General features: G+C 39.7%; 1 protein-coding gene and 1 long non-coding RNA gene across 8 annotated transcripts in view; both read left to right on the plus strand.

The window, feature by feature from the left end:
• LOC119896965 (C-type lectin domain family 4 member G-like) overlaps nt 1-17,646 on the plus strand; it is a 317,840-nt gene that overhangs the window by 26,392 nt on the left and 273,802 nt on the right. The window lies entirely within an intron of this gene.
• On the plus strand, nt 6,136-14,999 carry LOC119896986. Of its 2 annotated transcripts, none has more exons than XR_005443331.1 (7): nt 6,136-6,295; nt 9,822-9,899; nt 10,817-10,937; nt 12,818-13,075; nt 13,180-13,343; nt 14,293-14,396; nt 14,471-14,999. It is a non-coding gene; the product is annotated as an uncharacterized LOC119896986 (long non-coding RNA). The 2 variants fall into 2 exon arrangements; XR_005443332.1 differs by having other exon boundaries at nt 10,820-10,937.

The following is a 17,646-nucleotide window of genomic DNA, read 5'->3' on the forward strand; positions in this document are numbered from 1 at the left end:
CACAACACATACAATTGTACGAGGCCAGACAGAAAAAACAATTAGAAACACAAGCTACAGAGTTTGCTCAAATGATTATCTATATATTCAAGCATCAATCACATCAAAAGTATCAACCAACGCAGCTGTTATCTGGTCAAAATGCATAAATTCAGTGACTTAGGTTTAGGTACTAACATTTCTGATGGTTGTGGTAAGGGTAGGGGCTTCGGGGGGCTGTCAACACCTTTATCACGAACCTAGATAGCTAGCTAGCTACCGCTACTTCCGGTCTGTACGGGACGCCCCAGAAACGCCCTGAGATGAGAACGGGCTCGAAATGAACATATTCATTTTCAATAATTTCTACTAGATATATTTTTATGTTTTCTATCGAGAGATTAAGATAGTATGATTTGTATATTACTCAGGGTAACCAAAATTATTGTGTTTTCTTATATTGATCTCTGATTTATTTTATAGGTAGAAGTTTATATGTTGGTCTATCATTTATTAAACTAGAAAAAACTTTATTAAACTTTTGGAGAAGGGCAGTTACAGGGGGTCTCTGCATGATCAGATAAGGAGACTGGAACAGGAAAACAGGCAGATGGGGGAGGGAGAGGGCTGGACTGGGACAAAAAATCGGCCCTGACATTTTTGGCCGAGACGGCCCACCGAAATCGGTCAGACACCCCTCGCCAATACACTCGGTCCATTCGGTGTGATGACTTTTGCACAAGAATGGTGTGCATGACTACAACACAAGAGTATATTTTAATAGACCTACTATTTAGAAAAAATATTTACAGTTGAAATATTGAATAGGGGGGTCTAGTGGTTCTCCTCCAGAAGATTTTGAGCATTAATTGCATTCTGGAGACATTTTCTGCACCAATTTGTGGTAGAAATGTCATTTTTATAAAGGGAAGCACAAAGTTCAGGTGGCAGGTGACAATTCACAATGTAAAAATATCATAAAATGTTATGCAGTAATCAGTAGCTTATTATTATTTTTTGCTTAACAAATGCTTTCAAAAAGTGATGGCTACATGTCCCCAGTGTATATGACCCTTCCTCCCTGCAGGTTGAGCTACTCCATGCTTACCGCTTCACCTCCATTCTCCTCCTGCTCTCTCTCTCACTCTGCTCACTTTGTGACTCCTCTTCTGCCCAGCTCTTTTACTCCTGATGTTGAAGCTCCTGCTGTTATGGTTTGGCTTCGCCTTCCCCTCTTTTCCTCGTGTTCCCAGTGTTTCCCTTCCCTGCTGTCTCTGTCAGTCGTGTCTGCCTTGTCCTGTCTGTGTGTGTATGGGCGTGTCCGGGCCTGGCTCAGCTCCACCTGCAGCGCTCCACTTGGGGGAGCTCGGGTTACATGAGGATAGCTCTGATTAATCCTGAAACAATCTTCTTAGGAGCTGGGGAATTTAGTCATTTTTAACCTTAAATTCAAGCTGGAAAATTAATAGTATAGGATGACATTTCTTTATCATCATTTCTAAAGGAAGTGTCAGAAAGTGTTGTGAACAAAGCTTTGGTTACACATAAAATGAATAAAGTCAGGTGACCTAGCTGAAAATTAAAACACTGCAAAATTAACTTATTTAGATTCTTTTCAACAACAAATAACACCAACATGGTAACATAACTACTCAAATGGAGTGTAGAGACCTAATCAAGTAACTAAAAGATTATTTAATTAAACAAGATAATGGCAAGTTATGAGGAGACAGTATTCCTTGTCCACACAAAGGAATGTGTCCTTTCTCTGGCGTCTCGAGTTTCTCACACCTGCGCGTGAAGAGGAGAATATCCTTTGATGTGAGGTAATTAAAAAGACAAGAAGGTCAGTTGCCGTGGTTACGCGTGTGGGGGCAGTTTAGGGTTTCCTGCTCTCTCTTAAGAAGAGTTTTTTTTGCCTGTTCATGAGAACGCTAATCTCTGGTCAGTGTTCCTTTGTCATTTTAACAGTCAGGCACCGAGGCTTATCACGGCTGCTGCCAAAGGTGGCCAGTTTTACGATCAGACTGCCCAGAAACAGCAAACCTTTCACCTCTTCTTTGGAGTTGCTTCGACTGTCTGTTGAGTTGATATCTCACCCCCTCCTCCAAGAATTTGGAGTAGTCCAAATGTATTTGATTTAAAATGCCCAAACCACGCTGTTTGTTCACAACACTGGCGTATGTCCAGGATGAGTTCCTTTGTCTTTGTGATGTTGAGGAGGAGGTGACTGTCTTTACACCATTGTGTGAAGTGTGCAATGGATTGGTGATATGCTGTAACTGATTCTGTGTCAGAGAGGTGGGCAAGTATGGCTGAGTCATCAGAGTATTTGAAGTATTTTGTAATGGGAGAAGGGCTAATGCAGTCATTGGTGTAGAGAGTGTAAAGAAAGGGGCTCAGGACGCAGCCTTGGGGGGCTCCAGTGTTGACAGTAATGGTGGTGGATGTAGTGCTTCCCACCCTCACTGCCTGTGGTCTGTCAATGAGGAAATTATGGATCCAGCGAATGAGGAGAGGTGGCACATGCAGGTGGTGGAGTTTAGTAATCATGGTGTGACGTTGAATTGTGTTGAAAATTGTTTGCTGCAGACAAACAGTGTGGCTTTAAACAACTAAAGTAGAAAACTTGCCATCAACTCAGCATTCACCACTAACCAAACAACAACTGTCACAACTTCAAAGCAGAACTAAAAACCATTCTCTTCTCTGTGAAATATAAAATTGGTACACTGTAAACGTCATTCTTTTAGTAAGAGGGATTTTTAGAGAGCAGTTTAAAATATAACGTTTCTCCCCCTGAGATGTAATCTAATTACTTATATTTGAAAAAGATTTAATTTAAACAGAAATGAAAACAATATATTGAAATTTATTTTGTAAAGGATTTCTTAAATGTGCTTAAACAACTTTGGAATGTACTTTGAAATGTGCATGATAAATGTGAACTCCTTTGATCAAAATGTATAGCATTCTAATGCTGCACAGGAGAACCTCAGACAAACCTTGATAACACTAGAGATATACAGTACAAATGTCAAATGTATTTTCTGTGTATATGATGAAAAAAGGATGGAGATCAATGTGTTGATTATTTAGCTGATTTAGAGGGTTTAGAAAAGAATCTGCATGAAGTCAGAAACCGTTAAAGAGTGTTTTTGTCAGTAAAGTGGTTAAACATGATAAACTGATTTTGTCTTTCTGTGAACATCAAAAATATGTTGATTTTCCCTGGGGCCAATTAGTCTACTGGATTGGATCATTGGAACTTTTCTAAAGACACAAGAGTAAGATGATTTTCTAAACACCATGAATAATAAAATGTGTCAGCTGGGATCTAACCATCACGTTCTTTCCTCAGCTACTGGACAGAAGCACCTTCTGGTGAAGCTCATTGTGTGATTTCTATCAGAGATTACTATCATCAAATGTGGATTTTCTTCTACTTTGAAAGGGCCACAATAATGAAATGTTGAATATCAAGATATGATGTGATTTAAGAGAGGAACCTGCAAATTGTTCAGAGTCTCCATAAAGCCTGTCAATTCAATTCAGCTTCATTGGCATGAATGTAAAACAATATTGCTAAAGCTACAAATAAACTACAAAAGAACAATTCATTTCATACAGTTCATTAAATAAAGTAAATAAAACAAAAGGGTGTGTCTCTTCGTGTTGCCTTGATCTGGCTACCCACCTAAAAAGATACAAGGGAGAAGCAGAAGCCAGGAGAATAAACTGGATGTTCCCCACCGAACCATCCAAAGTGTACTCTCAGTGGCAGGGTAATAACACAAGATCAGATCCACCCAGGAATCTGAACAGTACTGGAAGAACATATGGGACAAAGAAGCATCCCACAACACCAATGCTCAGTGGCTAGTGGATCTAAGAACAGATCACAGTAATCTCCCAGAACAAGATCCAGTAACCATTACAACGGCAGACATCCAAGAAAGAGTGGCAGGTATGAAGAGCTTGACAGCACCAGGCCCTGACATAATCCACATCTACTGGCTGAAGAAACTAACTGCACTCCATAAACGTCTGGCAGCACAAATGAACCAACTGCTGATGGATGGGACCCACCCAGAATGGTTAACCCAAGGATGGACAGTCCTGATCATGAAGGACCCCCAGAAGGGAACAATCCCATCCAACTACCGGCCAATAACCTGCCTCTGCACAACATGGAAGCTCCTGTCAGGCATCATAGCGGCTAAGATGAGTAGGCTCATGGCTCAATACATGGACAGGGCCCAGAAGGGAATGGGCAGTATTACCAGAGGAGCCAAGCACCAAGACCAGGCAGACCAATCTGTTCACCGCCTGGATTGACTACAAGAAAGCTTACGACTCAATGCCACATACATGGATACTAGAATGCTTGGAAATGTACAAAATCAACAGGACACTAATAGCCTTCATCCAGAACTCAATGGGGCTGTGGAAAACAAGTCTGGAAGCCAACTCAAAGCCAATTGCACAAGTCACCATCAAGTGCGGCATATACCAAGGTGATCTATCACCGCTGCTGTTCTGCATAGGCCTGAACCCCCTCAGCCAGATCATCACAAAGACTGGCTACGGATACCGGTTCCGAAGTGGAACAACCATCAGTCACCTGCTCTACATGGATGACATCAAGCTGTATGACAGAAATGAGCAAGACATCGACTCACTGATCCACACTACCAGGATCTACAGCGATGACATTGGAATGTTGTTCGGACTGGACAAGTGTGGTCGCATGGTATCAAAAAGAGCGAAGATGATCAGAACCAAGGGGATTGAACTACCAGAAGGCCACATTGCAGATGTTCAGGACAGCTACAAATACCTTGGGGTGCCGCAGGCTAACAGAAACCATGAGGAGGCAGGAAGGAAGTCCGCCACAGCCCAATACCTGCAAAAATTATGGCAGTTCCTTAAAAGTCAGCTGAATGGGAAAAACAAGATCCGAGCCATCAACACATACCCTGCATGCCCTGCCAGTCATCAGATACCCCACTGGTATAATAAACTGGCCAAAGGAGGAGATAGAGGCTACTGACATCAAGACAAAAAAGCTCCTCACAATGCATGGAGGGTTTCACCACAAATATGAGGGAGGCTGAGGGCTAGTGAGTGTCAAGACCACTGTCCAGGATGAAACAACAAAGATCCAGGAGTACAGCAGGAAGATGACCCCAAAGATGAAGGGCTTAGTGAATACCTCAGGCAGCAGAAACCCGAGGGTAAGGACAAGGAAGATGAAGAACCTTCATGGAGAGACAAGCCGCTGCACGGCATGTTCCACAGACAAATAGAAGAAGTGGCCGAAATCAAGAAATCCTACCAGTGGCTGGAAAAGGCTGGACTGAAGGACAGCACAGAAGCACTAATCGTGATGGTACTAGAACAGGCACTCAGTACAAGATCAATAGAGGCCGGGGTCTACCACACCAGGCAGGACCCCAGGTGCACTGGGACTTCAAGATCCAGACTGACAAACTGGTGATGGCTGACCAACCAGACATCATGTTGATCGACAAACAGCAGAAGAAGGCTGTGGTGATAGATGTGGCAATCCCAAGCGACAGCAACATCAAGAAGAAGGAACACGAGAAGCTTGAGAAATACCAAGGGCTGAAAGAGGAGCTAGAAAAGATGTGGAAAGTAAGAGCAACAGTGGTGCCAGTGGTAATCGGAGCACTGGGGGCTGTGACCCCAAAATTGGGAGAGTAGCAGCAGATTCCAGGTAAAACATCAGAGGTCTCTGATGAACAAACAAAAACAACTAAAAAATCAGTGTCAAATGTGAAATTAAAAAACAAAAAACAAATAAAGGAACAATTACTGAAATGACAAAAATGAAAATAATAATAATAATTTAAAATTTTATAGTACAATTATTTATAATATTTATCAGTCTATTCTGAGTTTCCACTGGTTGTCCTCAGTTTGTGGCATGAGGAGATATTTTGCTGCAATGATTTGGCATTCTGGCATTTCTCCCAGTAAATAGGAGAGTTTCTGTGTGTCTGAATTCGGGGTATATTTGGGAAATATTTGCGAAGTGTTTTTCTCATACGGTTTTATATTTTTTTCTTTCTCAACTAAAAACGGAAGTTGCTTATATAAGGCTGTGAGTGACAGACCCAGCTAAAAAAAGGAAACAAGCAGTTCCCCAAGACGATGCTCTGTGGTTTAACAACTGTGGTTATTCTGTCTACAAGTCAGATAGAACTCAACAGAAGGACTGTAGCGATGGCGGAGGAGGAGGTCAGCTACGCTTCAGTTGTATTCAAAACTAACAAGCGTTCCCCACCTGAAGGTAAGTTCAGTTTTTTTAATGCATTTATTTTTTAAATCAAGAAAGATTTCTCAAAACCCATCATGTCATTGATATGGATCAGATACTGTACCTTGTTTACACATCAATCTACCTGGGCCCCCACACGGCCCAGCTGGTTGTTCTAGGTGGCTGACCTGAATGTGATCATCATCATAATGTGACTTCTTACTTAAAACTGGACAATATATACAAGTGGAAATTGTAATGATCAGAATATGAAATAATATTAAAGTAATATTTTACTATCCTGTTAGTAACATTTGTTGTGCAACCATGAAAACGTTAAAAATTGGGGCCCCATTTACTATATTGGCAAAATAAGTTGATGTATCCACAGAAAGAATGAGCAGCATGACATTTTGGAAATTTTGGACAGACTGTGAGCAAAAATAGCGCTGGACTTTGATCCAGACCGGGCCACCAAAACGATCCACCTTATACTCCACCACGGCCACCCTGCTAATACAGGCACGTACAAACAGGACCAGCCTCTAATAAACCACCCAGCAGCATCACAGCCATTGATCACTATGGCAGTAGGCTACTACTTTTAAAAGGCATGGCCATAACCAGCTATGAGGTCACTGAGGTCCAGACCTCCATAATTATATTCAGTCTATAGCCTATTAATAAAACAAATTTGAATTAAAACATTGATAACAAGCTCAACTTAAATAAAGGCTTTAGGACCATGTGGACGCAGCTGAAGTGGTGGGAACATTTAAGGCCTCATATTAGTTGTGTGACAAAACATGAAGACAACAAGATACTCCAATGCTATTTTGAAAAAATATTCATTGATGAAATAGGGTATTTGATTGGGGGGTCTGGAGATCCTCCCCAGAAAATTTTGACCATTAAACTCTTAATTTCCTGCATTCTGGAGACATTTTCTGCACCATTAATGGGAAAATGTATTTATTTATATGAAGGAAAAAAAATACATGTGGCCGGTTACAAATCAGAATATAAAAATATTGTTGAATATAATGCAGTAATCAGTTGCTTGTTTTTTTAACCTAAGTTACTTTTGTTGGACAAGGCAGATCTGTTTCTTCTATATTTACATTGCATTTCATGCTTTTCTATTGTGCAAGTAGTTCTCATAGAATTTGTTAGTTATTTAGCCTAACATTTGTTGTTGCAAGCTAATTTTCAGAGAACTTTTAGCAAATGCTTGCATGTTCCCAGTGGAAATGACACTATTGCAACCCTCAAGTTGAAAAACTGTTCCCCCATCGATGGTTAGTGTCCAGACCTGGGGAAACACATGACAACATTGTGCGCGCAATAAATACGTTTAGCAAATTTCAGGTTGTGTGAAACGGGGTGAAGCGTCTCCCCATGAAGAGAGACGCCGTGCGCATTTACGCACGAGCCACAGCAGCATAACTTCATATTTAAATCTCCCGACAAGCTGACAGGATCATCAGGATCTAATGTTAAATAATATGCTGTGTTTTTCAACACATCCAAAAGGTCTCGTACACAGTCCAGGTTCATACAGAGACACAGTCTGGAGTAAAGCAGCCGTCCTCCTGATCAATCCTGAGCTCCATCAGAGCAAACATTTCAGACGCTAAAAGGGGAATTCTGTTTCCTCTGCAGAGTTTCTGACCTGTCTAGTTTTAAACTATTTTTGTTTGTTTTGCTGCATAAATGTCCCACGATATTAACTGTGATGTTACTGCGTGCCTGCAAACGTCTGTCGCTTTGTGTTGAAAAGTGGTGAGTCTCCAGCATTGACAGCGTTGTGTTGGAGAGATTTGTGCAGTGAACAGAGATAAGCAAATACATGCGCGCAGCTCTGTAAAGATTTTTAATAGGCCTAGTAAAAACAATTGAAAATAAATATGTGGCGGTCAGCGTTGATATTGTCGCAGGCCACCCCAAATAAATCAGTGTATGGGAACACTGTACTGTTCAGCTGCACCATCTGTTATGAGTTAAGGATTCTGGTATTGTTTTGGTTCTATGTCTTGTGTTCTACTGTTTTGCCCATGTTTGCTCTTTGTTTTGTTGATCCTGTTTAAGTCTGTTTGTGGTTCTGTGTTTCTCTGTGTAGCCTTGTTTATTATTTTACTCATTTGCATGTTTAAGTTTACTTCGTATCTGTCTTGTCTCTTATCTTAGGTCTTAGTCCTGCATTTTAGTTCTTTGCCTCAGTTCTAGTGTGTTCCCGTGTACTTTACTTCTGTTTTACTTTGTAGTATTCAGTACTCATGTGTCCTTGTCTAGCTTTGCTTCCTGTTGTTTGAGTACCTGATGTGTTTCAGCTGTGCTTCCCTCCTTGCTCATTTGCCTGTGTATTTAAGCCCTTAGTTTTGTTCAGTCTTTGTCACATCCTCTGTTGTCAATGTTCCCTGGATCTTTGGATTACCTTGTGTTTGTTGGATTTACCTCAGTTTGGACTTTACCTTGTGCTTCCACATAAGCTTGTTTCAGTTTGGTTTTTTGAGTTAATATATCTTTTTGAACTGCATCCTCGCCTTTTAGTCTGCACCTCAGTCTTCACGCAGCCACCCCCCCCATGACACTATCTGTGGCTTCGATGTCCTCTCTGTTTAATCTTTCACCCATGAACCGGGTTGTGGCATCTTCCTCTTCCCGGTCTTAGCGTCTGTGGACCTACTACTACAGAACTAGTCAGTTACTTTTGTACATTTACTTGCATTTCAGTTAAACTCTGTTTTTCCATTTTCAGTTGTAGCTTGTTTTCCAGCTGTCAGAGTCACTGTGGTGTGAGTGAGGTGGATGGATGGGGTGGGGCTAAGGGCTGCATTGACGTTCATATGGAATAGACCAACAGGCAAGAAGAGTGGGGGGTTTGGCCCGTGTTGCTCAACCTTCTGCCACCTTTTTCGTTATTAGTACAAAAATTTAAGCTGAGGAAGGCGGCCCACTGTCACGGTTCTCCAGATGGCCAGGCCGCTACTGATTGTGGTGAACTGTTCTCTGTAAATGTTAAACTGTTTAGAATGATTGTGTCTTCTGAATTAATATTTACTTTAAAATTTGAATCTTTTACTAACTGTAATCCAGTGGATTGGCCCTAACCTCAGTTGCTGTAATCTGCTACTCCAAAACATCTATTGTCATATACATATTGAAGATATTGGATGTAAACGGATGGGTTTTAGTTTGCTTTTGTTTGATAGTGCCCATTTGTGTAACCCACACTGGAGATTCCACTGACCACAGCTGTCTAAAACCAGGCAGAAGCATTCGTAATGAACTGGTTATTTTAAAAATGTTTCCCATAAAATGCAGAGTTTCCCCTTTCATGATCCGCTAAATGTGAGAGTTGGTTAATTTGGGTTTTAGCTGCCCTGTGAAGGTCTACACAGAATACAGTTCTGGGAAAACACTGAATTATTTCTCATTCTAACAGAAGATACTGGGACAATAGCAATAAATTCAAATGTTAAAATAAGCCTCCAAAAGCCTTTACAATTTAGACACTATACAGAAATTAACCACAAGATTGTGTTCTTCAACCTTTCAGCTAATAATGAGGAGGAAACTGTGTACAGTGATGTGAAGGTGCGAAGCAAAACAACCGAAAAGACTGCTGACACAAACAGTAAGTTGTAAAGAAAAATGTACACAGCATTCAGTAGAGTATATCTATTAATACTACTATTACTGCTACAAATACTACCTCACATTTACCGTTATTACAACCATTAAAAGGGAACTAATAGGGGGGTCATGAGGAGTACTGCTCAGCCTGTGAAAACAGTAGGAGCTTTGTTAATAACCTGATGATGCCTTCAGTTTAACTTAGAGACTGCTAATTTTAACAAAGACTTACAAACTGGGGGTGTGGAGTTCAAAAAGATGTTGCTGTTTCACAGGCAGGGAAGCTCTAGTGAAAAGATAAAATCACCTTGAATTATGGGAAGTGTAGGATCCATTGTTTTTGGAGTTTAAGCCATAGTAGGGAATTTATATTTAGAGAATTTCTGATTTGTATTTTGCCAAGTGTTTGACAAGTGCTTCAACTGCAACATTTATTTTACAGCCACTAAAACTACAGAAATTCTGCTGTTACAACTGCCACCAATTCTTCTATTACTGCTTCTAATGCTACTTTTAGCACAATGACAAAAAGCACTTTTCTTAAAGAACAGGTTCACACATTTTAAAGTCCATCATTAAACAAGGTGCCCATGTGAATACTGAAACATGTTTTGCTGCCTGTAATAATTTCCTTTGTAATGTGCTTCGACTGTAAGAGATGGGAGACAAAATGTAAAGTCTTTGTTCTGTATAGAAATGTGTTCCAAAGTTCATCTGAAGCTTTTAGCAGTCTGAGTTAGTCAAATCAAGTGGGTATCTTTACTGTCTTTTACTTACTGACTTTTTAAGTCTTTTTACACCAAAGTTTAAGAGTTTGGTGTAGAAATACTGTAACTTCGACTACTGAAAAAATACCCTCTTGATTTGGTTAACTCAGACTGCTGTAGCCATATACTTATATGTGTTGTTTGTTCTCAGCAGGACTTTTGCCAGACAAGAAAACAAAACAGCAGAGGTCGCTGCTATCAGCAGGTGGCTTGTTGTTTGGGGATTCTTTGTGTCATTTTGCTGTTGGGCATCATAGCAGTCTGTGTCTACAGTAAGTATACAAAACAGGTAGTCTATGCAGTACCTCAGACTCAGACATGAGACACACCTCGAAGAATAACAGCACCAGTTTTCCTCTGTAACATTACTATAACCATAACCAGAGGATCTATTACAGGTTGTTTTACCTATAGATTTCTGCCTCTAGTCTAAATCTGTTACGAACAAAGTTCATTTCTCGACACAATGTAGACAATAGACAGTAAGTAATACGACTGTTCTTGTTTATGTGATTTATATTTTTAACAATGTGCAAACCATTTACTTTATTTGTACAGTGCAGCATCTCAGAAAGCATCAAGCCGCCAACTCTTGGGTTTGTCTGCATCATAGACAAATTTGAAAAACAAGTTGAGTTGATTGAATATATCTTTCATATACAACCAGAAGCCACAACACAGCAGAGGAAGACTGGTGACAGCATTAGTGGAAAACAGACATGTATGTGTAACGGGTGTGGTCGGGTGTGTGAAGGATGACTCTTCAGATCACTTCTTTTCCACAATTTATTGGCTCGCACATCTGCAGAACACAATGCACACATCAATTGCCCCCTGGCCTCCTCTTACATTACCTCTGCTTCCTAAACATACAAAAATACAGCATTTACTCAAGTGACAAGACGCTGAAAACTCTGACAGGTTACATAGGTAACATGACACGGCCCGCCTGCCGTGGTAAAACTGGCGCTAGAAAGTTAAAATGAAAACACTGATAAAACGTATTTTAACGGTCACACTAATACAAAACTGCTACGTGACATAACCATATTGAAATTGCACAATTTGTGTTTAAAGTTTTAACGTAAATGGTTCAATTTCCAAAGAAAACAATACATAAACCCAGCAGCACTTTTCCACACAACTTTCCCTCAGCGGTGCAAGACGCAACTGAGGGAGACGAGCACTACGGAAGCTCAGGAGGTACAAAAGGGGTAGTGTGCAGCTATGGACATTTCCACAGGAAAAAATAGCAAAAATAAATATAAATAAAAATAACTCAATGAGATAAAATTCACAAATATTCAATAAAATCATTAAAAAAATCCACAGATGCACATTTGGAAATAAGAATTATTAAAGTGCATTTTTAACTCTGTTACATATGCATAAAAGGAATTAAACAATTAGTCAAATGAATTGCTGTCAACATATTCCATGATCAGCCCCAAACAAACACTGAATTGATCCTACAAACAAATATATCTGTGTATCAAAGCCTGATAGATCTTATCTGGCTGTGCCATAGAGACCCACAATTGTCTATAAACTATTAACTATTAACACTTCAGCGAGTCACAGTGTTGCACTGGGTGACATGTTCCTTCACAACAATGAACACAGCCACTGTCCCACAGACGCAGACCATAAAGGCCTGCTAGTGCACAATTGCAGCTGAGAAAAATTACAGTGCCCAGCTGTTTTAGGCAATGTCAAATATTTAAGGGGTCAGTAGGAACCAAAGGGCTCAGGAAGTCAGAAAACATTTAGTCTTTTCAGAGGATTTGTTGATCTCATAAATTTAAGAAACATGATAAGAACCTACAGCTTCCGTAAGTCTAAATAACCTGAAGTAACACAAAGCTTCCAAAAATGGGAAAGTGACAAAGACAAAATTGCATCATTATTATCACTCAAGAAGCTTATTTCCTATTTGCAGTTGTTACATTTATCCATGAAAGTGAGCAGAATCAGCTGAAAGAAAACCAAACGATTCTACTGGCTCTCAATGGAAACCTGACAAACCAGAACAACAAACTCAGCTCAGAAAATGAAAACTTGAGGAGGGAACACAACAATCTGACAGTCCAGTTGGAGAACCTGACACAAGCCTATACTGTCTTAAAAAGTAACATCACAAACCTGTCTGCAGAAAACCAGAACCTGACATCACAAAACACCAAGCTGTCTGCAGAAAACCAGAACCTGACATCACAAAACACCAAGCTGTCTGCAGAAAACCAGAACGTGACATCACAAAACACCAAGCTGTCTGCAGAAAACCAGAACCTGACATCACAAAACACCAAGCTGTCTGCAGAAAACCAGGAGCTGAAGACAAAGAGGAATGAGCTCAACGTCAGTCGAGCTCAGTGGAGCATTGATGCCTACTGCCCAAAAGAAAACCAAAGTATGTTCAGATCCCCGTTAATGAAGTAAAAAAATAACCGACAATATTAATAACAATATCACAATGCAGTAATGTTGTTTATTGGTTTGTCTCTGTTGTTTCAGACAGACAGTGTAACGCTTGTCAGGATGGTTGGACACTCTCAGAATCCAGCTGCTATGCGATTAATAACCCTGGTGTTTCTGGTCAGAAAACCTGGGAAGAAGCTCGAGAAAACTGCAGAGGAAAGATTTCAGATCTGGTTGTTAAACTTGATCAAAAGGAGAAGGTAATGAGAACACTGAACATTTTTATGACAGCCTATATGAAATGAAAATGTATTTTCTGTCTGAACACACTGAGTCTGTAGGCCACAGTGTGTTTAAGTACAGAGTTTAAATATTTGACAACTGTCTCTCTGTTAATAAACAAACAAAACGGGCAAATCTATTTGATTATGATAAAAATGACTGTCGGTTGATGAAAGGTGACCTGCAGCAGTGTGAGAACTGCTTAAAACCACTAAAGTAGAAAACTTACCATCAACTCAGCATTCACCACGAACCAAACAACAACTGTCACAACTTCAAAGCAGAACTAAAAACCATTCTCTTCTCTGTGAAATATAACATTGGTACACTGTAAACCTTGTTCTTTTGATTTTTAAAAGTTTAAACTGTTATTTCTCCCCCTGAGATGATCTAATTAATTGTAATTGAAAATGATATATTATACAAAAATGAAAACACTAAATAAAAATGTATGTATTTCTTAACACACTGGATGTACTTGAAATTTTCATGCATGATAAATGTGAACTCTATTAATCAAAACCTATAATGTGATATTCCTGCACAGGAGAACCTCAGACAAACTTGATAACACTAGAGATTCTGTGTATATGATAAAAAAGGATGGAGATCAATGTGTGGAATATTTACATTTAGCTAACACTTTTATCCAAAGCAACTTACAATTGCTATGCAAGTCAGAGGTCGCACGCCTCTGGAGCAACTAGAGGTTAAGTGTCTTGCTCAGGGACACAATGGTGGATGTCGCACATTGGGAATTGAACCCAGGTCTCCCACACCAAAGGCAAGCATCTAATCTATGCGTCATCACCTTAGAGGGTTTAGAAAAGAAGCTGCATGAAGTCAGAAACAGTTAAAGCCACAGAGTGTTTTGTCAGTACAGTGGTTAAACATGATAAACTGATATTGTCTTTCTGTGAATATCAGAAATATGTCAACTTTAACTGGGGCAGTTATGACTACTGGATTGGCCAGAGAGCTGAAGCTGGAAATTGGACGTGGATCAATGGAACTATTCTAAAGACTCAAGAGTAAGATGATTTTCTAAACACCATGAATAATAAAATGTGTCAGCTGGGATCTAACCATCACGTTCTTTCCTCAGCTACTGGACAAAAGCACCTTCTGGTGAAGCTCATTGTGTGATTTCTATCAGAGGGACACCTTCCAAGAAATGGAAAGCTGTGAAGTGTGATGAGAAACATCGATGGATCTGTGAGAAGAAAGCTTTATCTGTTTAAGATCTGTAATCAGAACTGAAGAGATTACTGGATAGTCTGCACAGATGAATGACGCGTACAATAACATCAGCTGGCTTGTAAAAAAGAAAATGTGTAAAATTCTACTTAAGAATTTGCTGGATTTAGCCAGCACAAAAAAAGACAGATCTTTGTGTGTGTATATATGTAATACAGTTTTGGATTACTGATCAGTTTTTAGAAAACTACAGTGTCAACAGGGGGCGCTAAAGTGCTAATAACATCAAATATGGATTTCTTTTACTTTGATAGAGCCAAATGTAGAGGTGTATGTGCATGTAGAGGTGACAGGTTTGATGTTCTCTATCTGCCTTATATGTTTCTATCTTAAAGCAGCTAGTGAATAAATATGTTACGCTGTGACATGTTTAAGAAGCAGCTGTTACCTCAGTGTGTTTGCTCCATTTGAGTGTCATTAACCTGTTACACACACGATCATCATCAGCACAGGACAGCACCTATCAGTAATTAGGGAAGAATCCAGTGGTGTAGTCTATTTTACACTGTGATTTTCCCTCCCACCCTGATACTCCCCCGTCCCTCTCACTAATACATACAGTATGCATGTACATGTAATACAGAGCATTCTGAAGGACTGCTTAGGCTGTGCGTTATCAACACTGCAAAGACTTTAACAGCCAATGACAGTTACAGGTGGGCAAGGGCCACTGATTTTGGGCCCTATGTCATTCATTTTATTATTATATTTGATATATATTTATACTCAATGATGGTTTATATAATGTTTAATATAATATAATTTGATATTAGTTTATAATTACTTTTTGGGGCCCTGTCAGTCAGGGGCCCTTTGGAATTGTCCTAACTTTTCCCCCTATATGGCTTCCGTGGTCACAGCCACACACACACAGGCTAAAACATGTCTTAGGTGTGTGGAAGTTATTCACAAGAGTGAAGAAGACTCAACGCTCACTACATCTGCAGAGAAACACACTGAAAGAGACGCTGTGGATATTGTAAAGCAGGGAGCAGGTAAAGCAACAGTGAACACAGCTGTTGGTGATGATGCCATTCATACCATGGTGGTCTCTATCCGTAATTAACAAAGCGTCCTCCACACGCGGCTCATCTGCTGCTGTTAAAACGGAATCGCGGGTGAAAAACTAAAGGCGAGTTCTTTTAAATAAAACTGCTGACAAATAAAGTCAGACAGACAGGTGTTGAAGTGTGCATCAAATAGTTTGTGATTAAACACAAAAATAAATTGGAGAATTAAGTAGAATTAAAATGGTGTGCAATTTATTTTCAACTCCTTCCAGTAAAAATGCTAATGTTATTTTATAATCAATGTTTCATTATGACCATACAAATGAGACCAGTCAGAATAGCTAACATTTATACTGGTGCTTATCGGGATCCTAATAAAAATAGATTTTTCCAATAAATGGATACAAAAGTTTTGTTTATGCTGTCAATTATAGATCTTCGAAATAAAATTGGAATGGCCAAAATTAGAATCGTCAGGTCAGACCTTTTAAAAAATCAGTAACTGGAATCAGCCAGGAAAATAATCTGTACAGCGATAATCCTGTGTGTGAACCGATATTAGGCTAATACCGTAGATCAACCTTTGTGTTGGGTTTTGCGCATTATGATGTTAAGTGGCAGATCAGTTGGCCTGCTGCCGTTAAATATCTAATATATACAGTCCCCTCCTAAAGTATTGGAACGGTAAGGCAAAATCCTTTGTTTTTGTTGTTCACTGAAGACATTTGGGTTAAAGATCAAAAGATGAGTATAAGACAAGAGTTCAGAATTTCAGCTCTCATTTCCTGGTATTCCCATCTAGATGTGTGAAACAACTCAGGACATATCACCGTTTGTTTGAACCCATCCATTTTTCAAGTGAGCAAAAGTACTGGAACATGTGACTGACAGATGTTTCTTGTTGCCCAGGTGTTGCCTTTTAGGTTGATTGTCCAACATTAAATAGCTCTGCATGACTAGTCGAAGTTTTCATCCTTGGTTCAAACCTATAAAGACTGCATTTCCTGTTAAAGAGGATAAACCAACAGGAAGACCAGAGAGCTGTCTATGGGAGAAAAGCAAGCCACTGTCAAGCTGAGCAAAGAAGGAAAATCGACCAGAGTCACTGGACAAACATTGGGCATAGCAAGCACAACAATTTGGAACGTCCTGAAAAAGAAAGAAACTACTGGTGTACTGAGCAACAGACGTCCAACAGGTCGGCCAAGGAAAACAACAGCAGATGATGACAGAAATATGATGAGAGCTGTGAAGAAAACCTCCAAAACATTGTGACATCAGCAACAACCTCCACAGAGCAGGGTGAAGGGATCACAATCCACTGTTGGAAGAGCAGAAATATAGAGGAGGAGATGGATGCAGAAGAATGTAGTACAGTGTCTGTGTGTGTATGTGTGACAGAGGGACAAATATAAAAAGCTTCAAGTAGTCTAATATAATTTAATCATATATTGTGTATTGGTTCAAATTATTAAAATATCTGACTTTACTCTCACTATCTGTTTCTGCTTCTCTATCATATTTATAGTGTGTGATTTGCAAAATACCTATCATAGCCTACATCACATGTCATAGGGTGACCAGACGCGTCCCTGGCTTCAGGTACAGTCCCCGTTTTTGGTTGCCTGTCCCTGGCTAAATACAGAAAAAACTCTGAATAGAAGTAATAGTATTAATTTAAAATAGAAAAAATTTGATTTGATCAAACTGGAAATGTCCCCGTTATTTCCCCTTTTTCGGGGTGTTATGTTCCTATTTGATCTCGGACGTCTGGTCACTTTATATCATATATCAGAATATTCTATTACTGTTAAGCCCACTATGAATATTAAAATACACCGAAGCATGTATCCTGTTTAATAGCTACATGACCTTTGCAGCGTGAAAATCAGTTCGGTATTCAGTTCCATATGATTAATTAAATGGTCTGACAGCTCATTGCACCTGCCAAACAGATTATACTGAGTGGAGCACGGCTCGAAATTAAGACATTTCTACCATACATCGCTCAAAG

Source organism: Micropterus salmoides, unplaced genomic scaffold (genome assembly GCF_014851395.1).
Source record: "Micropterus salmoides isolate LMB-PRFRI ecotype aquatic unplaced genomic scaffold, ASM1485139v1 Ms_hic_scaffold_11, whole genome shotgun sequence".
Classification (NCBI taxonomy): Eukaryota; Metazoa; Chordata; class Actinopteri; order Centrarchiformes; family Centrarchidae; genus Micropterus; species Micropterus salmoides.